Raw genomic sequence first — 7,057 nt, 5'->3', positions numbered from 1 at the left:
GTTTTTAAGCAGGAAGAAAATTAGGGAAGACAGGGACTTACTTCTTTATGGTGAAAAAATTCAGATAGTTCAAAAAGTTTATGTTCCTAGGAGTAGTGTTTAATAATAAATTAACTTGGAAAGGTCACAGATAAGGTGCAAAAGTAGAATGAACTTACTTTAATGTGTTGTTGGAAGCAAATGGGGTGCAGATAAGAAGGTATTAATAATGTATAGAGCATTCTTGAGACCAGTTTTAGACTACAGATAGCAAGCTTTTGGTTCAGCCTCAAAAAAAAAAAAAAAGCCCCTGTGCTGCTGTAAGCTCTCCGTATAGCCGCTCTAAGCCAAGGTAGAGAGCTCTCCCATCAGCTTAATTACGCCAACCCCCGCGAGTGGCGCGGTAGCTGTGTCAGTGGGAGAACTTCTCCTTCAGACACGGCACTGTCCACACCCACCCTTAAGTTGGCATAAGTTATGTCGCTCAGCAGGGTGGCTAATTCACATCTCTCAGAGACTTAATTTATGTCATCTTAAGCTGAATTGTAGCCATAGCCTAAGGGCATGTCTACACTTACCAGGGATCAACGCCGCAGCAAGTGATGCACCAGGGGATCGATTTAGCAGGTCTAGTGAAGAATTGCTAAAATCGACTGCAGATCACTCTCCCATCGACTCCGGTGCTCCACCAGAACAAGAAGCGTAAGGTAAGTCAACGGGAAAGTGTCTCCCGTCAACTCAGCGTGGTGTAGACACTGCGGTAAGTCGACCTAAGCTGCGTCGACTCCAGCTATGTTATTCATGTAGCTGGAGTTGCTTAACTTAGGTGGACTTACCCCCATAGTGTAGACAAGGCCTTAGAAACTTGGAACTGCTCCAGGCCTACGTTCTGCAACTGGCATATGCACAATGATAACGACACCAGTGTGTGCGCTGCACATAGCCACTAGAGAAGCACCTGTACATTTAAGGATGAAAGTATTCGATCTAAACTTTTGGGCAAAGGTAAAAGGGAATAATGAAAATAGAAGTACACAACAAATTTAATAGGATTGCTGAAAGCTTTGATGCTCACATTATCGGCATCAAACATGGGTAAAGGAGATACGTAAAAGGAAAAGAATGAGAGAACTAGACGTTTTTAGTCATGAGAAATCAAATTACAACTGGACCGTTATTTTTCCCCATTTGTGATTTTGGATTTGTATTGGCTTTACAAAAAGTATTATTCAGTTTTTTCTGATTTTCACCCTACTTGTGTACCATTCAAATATATAAAAAATAACTTGTTTTATTAGGAAAATACAATACACTGTATGAGCTATATGTATTACAATAATGCATTATTATCTGTGTATATATGCAAAACTGCCTGTTGAAGTAAGGCTATGTATTAGTCTAGAAGATACACACAATAAACAAACAGGCACGCATGTGCGCATCTGAACGTACTGATAAATCTCACGTCCACCACATACATATTTCGAGTTTCTAACAGACAACCGTTTAAAGATTTGACACACTAAAATGGAAAGAAAACAAAAGTCTGTATCAGAATACGTTTCAGAACACAAGGAAGTATTTGAAAGTTTTAAAAAACAAAACCAGGAGAAACGGCTGAAGTTGAATGTATGCACTGCAAATGGTGTGGCCCAATTCTTAAATGTAAATATTTACAGGCTAATAGTTCTAAGACTACAACAGTAAACTGTTTATTCAAATTAAAAGTTTTATTTGGGGATTAGAGATGTATTTTTCTCTTAAACTCAGGAGGTGGCATGTTTTGAGTTCCGTTGTAGTTCTGCAGCAAACCACATTGATGAACTGAATTCAAAGTGTTAATCTACTAATTTTTTCCCATCTTTCCATCCACCAAAATAAACCCTGATATTTACCCAGAAACATTATTAATACTTTTGCACTGATTTTCATCTGGTTTTGTTGTGATGGTAATAAACACTGATAAATTCCCAGGAAAAAATTAAATTAAATAAAAACTGAAAACGAAGGGCCCTACTTATTTGTCATTCTTTTCCACCCTGGTGATTGTGCTACCACAGAAAGCATCCATCTGATCCAAATCTACGTGATCTTATCCACAAGGTAGAGAAAAAAGGTAAATTTAAAAAATAACTAAGAATCTTTCACTGTGATACATTTAAGGAATCTTGCTAATGAAATTTTGACTTTCCTTTCCTCCCAGCATTCACATACTACATTAAAATACAATAATTGCATTTCAACAATACCAATATCCGCTGTCTGAAGAGGCACTGAATACCAGACACAACATGTACCAATTTTAGACTCTCTCTCTCTCTCTCTCTCTCTCTTCACTACATATTTCCTACACACTGCTCTATGAACAAGTTTCCTTTTTCTTACGGAAATCCTATGCCCTTTAAATTGTTATAATAGGAAAGAATAAATGAGTAGAGACTGATGCAAGGAGAAGTATTTTTCCAGTGGAAGTTAAACTATAGTGCAGTGGTAGACAAGGTTCACATAGCATCAGAATGAGTATACATACTTGCTTTTTGTCAGAGAAACAAAGCTGACTAACTTTACAAAACAAAATATAACTGTAGAACAAACATTTGTATAACTGGGCTTGGAAGGATTATACTTTTATCAATAAATGTGGGTAATCGATTTCACTGTACACAAATGGATCAGAAATATTTCCATCTATGATAACTGAAATTTACAAATAGATAAGGTTAGAAAAATGCTACTTGAGAGCCTATTAGAGTTTGATATAAAGATATTTACCTTTGTATATTTTGATATTTAATGCTGACAACTTGTGTTTAAAACTGTTCAAAGCTTTACGTTTTTGAATCTCAGTATCTAGTCATTAAATAATTGTCTGACCATGCCCCATACTTCCCATAATTGTGAAAATTTATATAAATAGCTTAAAATTATCCTTTGACATTCTAAAAAAAATGTAAACTCTGCCAAGTCTATGTATAACACATAAAATTATATTTTGTACTAAATACATACAGATAATGTCTGAACAATCCTTACAGTTGTAGTTATCTACCAAAATAACCTCTATTTCTTCAAAAATATATTCTGCTCCAGGATGGGGATTCTGACTCCACCATATATTCACTTTCCTCTCTGCACAAATTTTCACCACTTTTTTCCAAGAGAAAGTTGACAAAAAAACTTCACCCTCTTTTCAGCTTGTCTTTCCTTCCCTTCCTACAACTCTCATCTCCTTCTCCCGTCATAGACACAATTTTCTCCTCTGCTCTCCACCTCTAACCTCATCCTACTTGCCTTAGTGACTCCAGCACATCAAGTGATCTGATTCCTTTGTGCCCACTCTCATGCCCTCCTTTACTCTTTTGCTTTCCCTGCTCTAGTCTCTGCCACCCTAAAAAACACACACACCCTTGACCCCACATGCCTCTCCAGCTACTACCCAGTCTTCCTTCCATCTCTAAGCTCATAGAGTGCACTGTCTACATTCACTGTGTGGAATTCCTCTCCTCCAATTCCATCCTAGCCCTTTTCAATCTGGCCTCTGGCCAGGATATGCGGTTAAGGTTGCACATGCAACCTTAACTCTGCTCTCTTTCAGCAATGCCCCAGTACATCTTGTTAACACAAACAAAAATATATGACTAAGTGTTTTCAGAGCTCTAGCTAAACCTTTGCAAATATAAATTTCCATAATTTAGGGCCCATTTCTACAAGTCTTGAACTTAACTGGACTGCTCACATGAGTAAAGATCACTCAAGAGACATGTGAAAGATTGGGCTCCTTGGAATGGAGGCCTGTCATTCTTGTTTGTCTATAAAGTACTACCCTGTTTCCCCGAAAATAAGACATTGTCTTATATTAATTTTTGCTCCCAAAGATGCGCTAGGTCTTATTTTCAGGGGAGGTCTTATTTTTCCTGGAGCTTCGGGGCCTTATATTCCGGGGTGGCCTTATTATCCGGGAGGTCTTATTTTCAGGGGATGCCTTATATTACAGCGAGAGGCAAAACTGGAAGTAGGTCTTATTTTCGGGGGATGTCTTACTTTCGGGGAAACACGGTATGCACATCTTTGTATTATTACAAACACTGTAAACTAGCCAATGTTGTTAATCAAACAAGCAACAGTTCTGAATCACAAAAACGGTGATTTGTATGAGAAGACCCAAAGGAAAATAAAACTGTTATGCATCTTAGGGGGTGGAGGTGGGGAGGGAGAAACGACACATACCTTTACTCTGCCAACCCACCAGTTCCTGAAATATACTTCACTTCCTTTTACAACCAATTCACTCTCACCCACTGGATTCCATCTAACACTATTAAAGGACAAAAAGGAATGTTTGCACAGGCAACTTTCACTTACATTTCCTGCTTCTCAGAAGTTTGATTTTTCCTCAACTCAAACATTCTGCAACAGGACGACACACTACCAAGCAACTGTAACTCTGCCTTCATGTAGTGGGTTGTTGTTTTATTTTTGTTTTTTAAACACTGAATAGTAGCCTCTTTGGGGCAAGGTTGTCTCTTACTGCATGTTGTATCATGTCTAGCACAATGGGGCCTAGATTTCAGTTGGGGTTTAGGCACTATTGTAATACAATAAAAGAGAATGAGACACTTTATACTGAGAGCACACCCACCCATCTCAGTTATTTTTGTAGATAGCACTACATTTCCCTCACACTTATTACTTCATTTTCCTTAACTTTAATGTTACATGCAGTGTTGTAGCCATGTTGGTCCCAGGATATATGAGAGACAAGGAAACTTATATTTGTAACTACTGAACACCAAATACCATGGATTTAAAAGAGAGACTGATTTCATGGCCCATTACAACAACTTACTACTAGGGCTGTCAAGCGATTAAAAAATTAATTGTGATTAATCACACTTTTAAACAATAGAATACCATGTATTTTATATATTTTTGGATGTTTACTACATTTTCAAATATACTAATTTTAATTACAACAGAATACAAAGTGTACAATGCTCAAGCTATTTATTATTACAAATATTTGCACTGTAAAAAAGAGAATTGTATTCTTCAACTCACCTCATACAAGTACTGTAGTGCAATCTCTCGATCATGAAAGTTGAACTTACAAATGTAGAATTATGTACAAAAAAACCTGCATTCAAAAATAAAACCATGTAAAACTTAGAGCCTACAAGTCCACTCAGTCCTATTTCTTGTTTAGCCAATCGCACAAACAAGTTTTGTTTACATTTGCAGGAGATGCTGCTGCCCGCTTCTTGTTCAGTGTCACCTGAAAGTGAGAACAGGTGTTCGCTTGGCACTGTTGTCGCCAGCGTCACAAGATATTTACGTGCCAGATGTGCTAAAGATTCATATGCCCGTTCATGCTTCAACCACCATTCCAGAGGACATGCTTCCATGCTGATGATAGGTTCTGCTTGATAACAATCCAAAGCAGTGCGGACTGACGCATGTTATTTTCATCATCTGAGTCAGATGCCACCAGCAGAGGGTTGAGATTTTCTTTTTTGGTGGTTTGGGCTCTGTAGTTTCCGCATCAGAGTGTTGCTCTTTTAAGACTTCTGAAAGCATGCTCCACACCTCGTCCCTCTCAGATTTTGGACGGCACTTCAGATTCTTAAACCTTGGGGCGAGTGCTGTAACTATTTTTAGAAATCTCACATCGGTACCTTCTTTGCGTTTTGTCAAATCTGCTGTGAAAGTGTTCTTAAAACGAACATGTGCTGAGTCATCATCTGACACTGCTATAACGTGAAATATATGCAGAATGTGGGTAAAACAGAGCAGGAGACATACAATTCTCCCCCCCAAGGAGTACAGTCACAAATTTAATTGACACTTTTTTTTTTTTAAACGAGCATCATCAGCATGGAAGCATGTCCTCTGGAATGGTGGCTGAAGCATGGAAGGGGCATATGAATGTTTAGCATATCTGGCATGTAAATACCATGCAACATCAGCTACAAAAGTGTGATGCGAATGCCTGTTCTCACTTTCAGGTGACATTGTAAATAAGAAGCAGGCAGCAGTATCTCCCGTCAATGTAAACAAACTTGTTTGTCTTCGCGATTGGTAGAATAAGAAGTAGGACTGAGTAGACCTGTAGGTGCTAAACTTTTACAGTTTTGTTTGAGTGCAGTTATGTAACCAAAAACAAAATCTACATTTGTAAGTTGCACTTTCACGATAAAGAAATTGCACTTCAGTACTTGTATGAGGTGAACTAAAAAAATACTATTACTTTTGTTTATTATTTTTACAGTGTATATATTTTTAATCAAAAATAATAATATAAAGTGAGCACTGTGCACTTTGTATTCTGTGTTGTAATTTAAATCAATATTGAAAATGTAGAAAAACATCCAAAAATATTTAATAAATTTCAATTGATATTCTATTGTTATAGGCGTGATTAATCGCGCTTAATTTTTTTGAATTAATCGCGAGTTAACCGTGATTAATTGACAGCCCTACTTACTACATACCCTGCTACCTACTAATCGTCCATTGTTCTAGAACTGTAGGGGTGTTAGTTGCCAATTTCATTTTAAGTGGTCTCATACAACACCGGTTCTCAACTGTGTGTGTGTTGGGGGCGGGGGGTGTTCCACAAGCAGGTTTCAGGGGTTCTGACAAAATAAACCAGCTGTCAGCCCCAGGTAGCGGAACTCAGGGAGGGAGTGCCACCTCCACTCCTGACTCACTTCAGCAGGCCACCCAGCCTGTCTGGGTTTGGGGGGGTGGAGGGGGTGCAACCAAAAATTGCAGGATCACAGCAGAAGAGAGCCCTCCCCCGCCATCAAAAGGGATTGCCTCACAGCCACTGACTCCACGAGCAGGCAGCAGCTAGCCAAGGAGACACCACAGCTCTGCCCTGCTACATCAGCACTTCAGTGAGCAGGGACAAATGGAAGGCAGAAATCTGGGGGACATGTGACACCTCTATGCATCGCTTCTGATTGTGGGTCCGCAGGTTTGTCTATTTAAGTTTAGGGGTCCTTGGGTAAAAAAAGGCTGAGAACCACTGAACTACAACATGTGTGAACCCTTTATGCTTAACAATCTATCCCACCTT

The sequence above is a fragment of the Terrapene carolina genome, unplaced genomic scaffold, assembly GCF_002925995.2.
Source record: "Terrapene carolina triunguis isolate 2854851 unplaced genomic scaffold, T_m_triunguis-2.0 Scaffold138, whole genome shotgun sequence".
In the NCBI taxonomy this organism is placed as follows: Eukaryota; Metazoa; Chordata; order Testudines; family Emydidae; genus Terrapene; species Terrapene triunguis.
The sequence above is the reverse complement of the archived record's forward strand: the minus strand, read 5'-3'. Positions refer to the sequence as shown.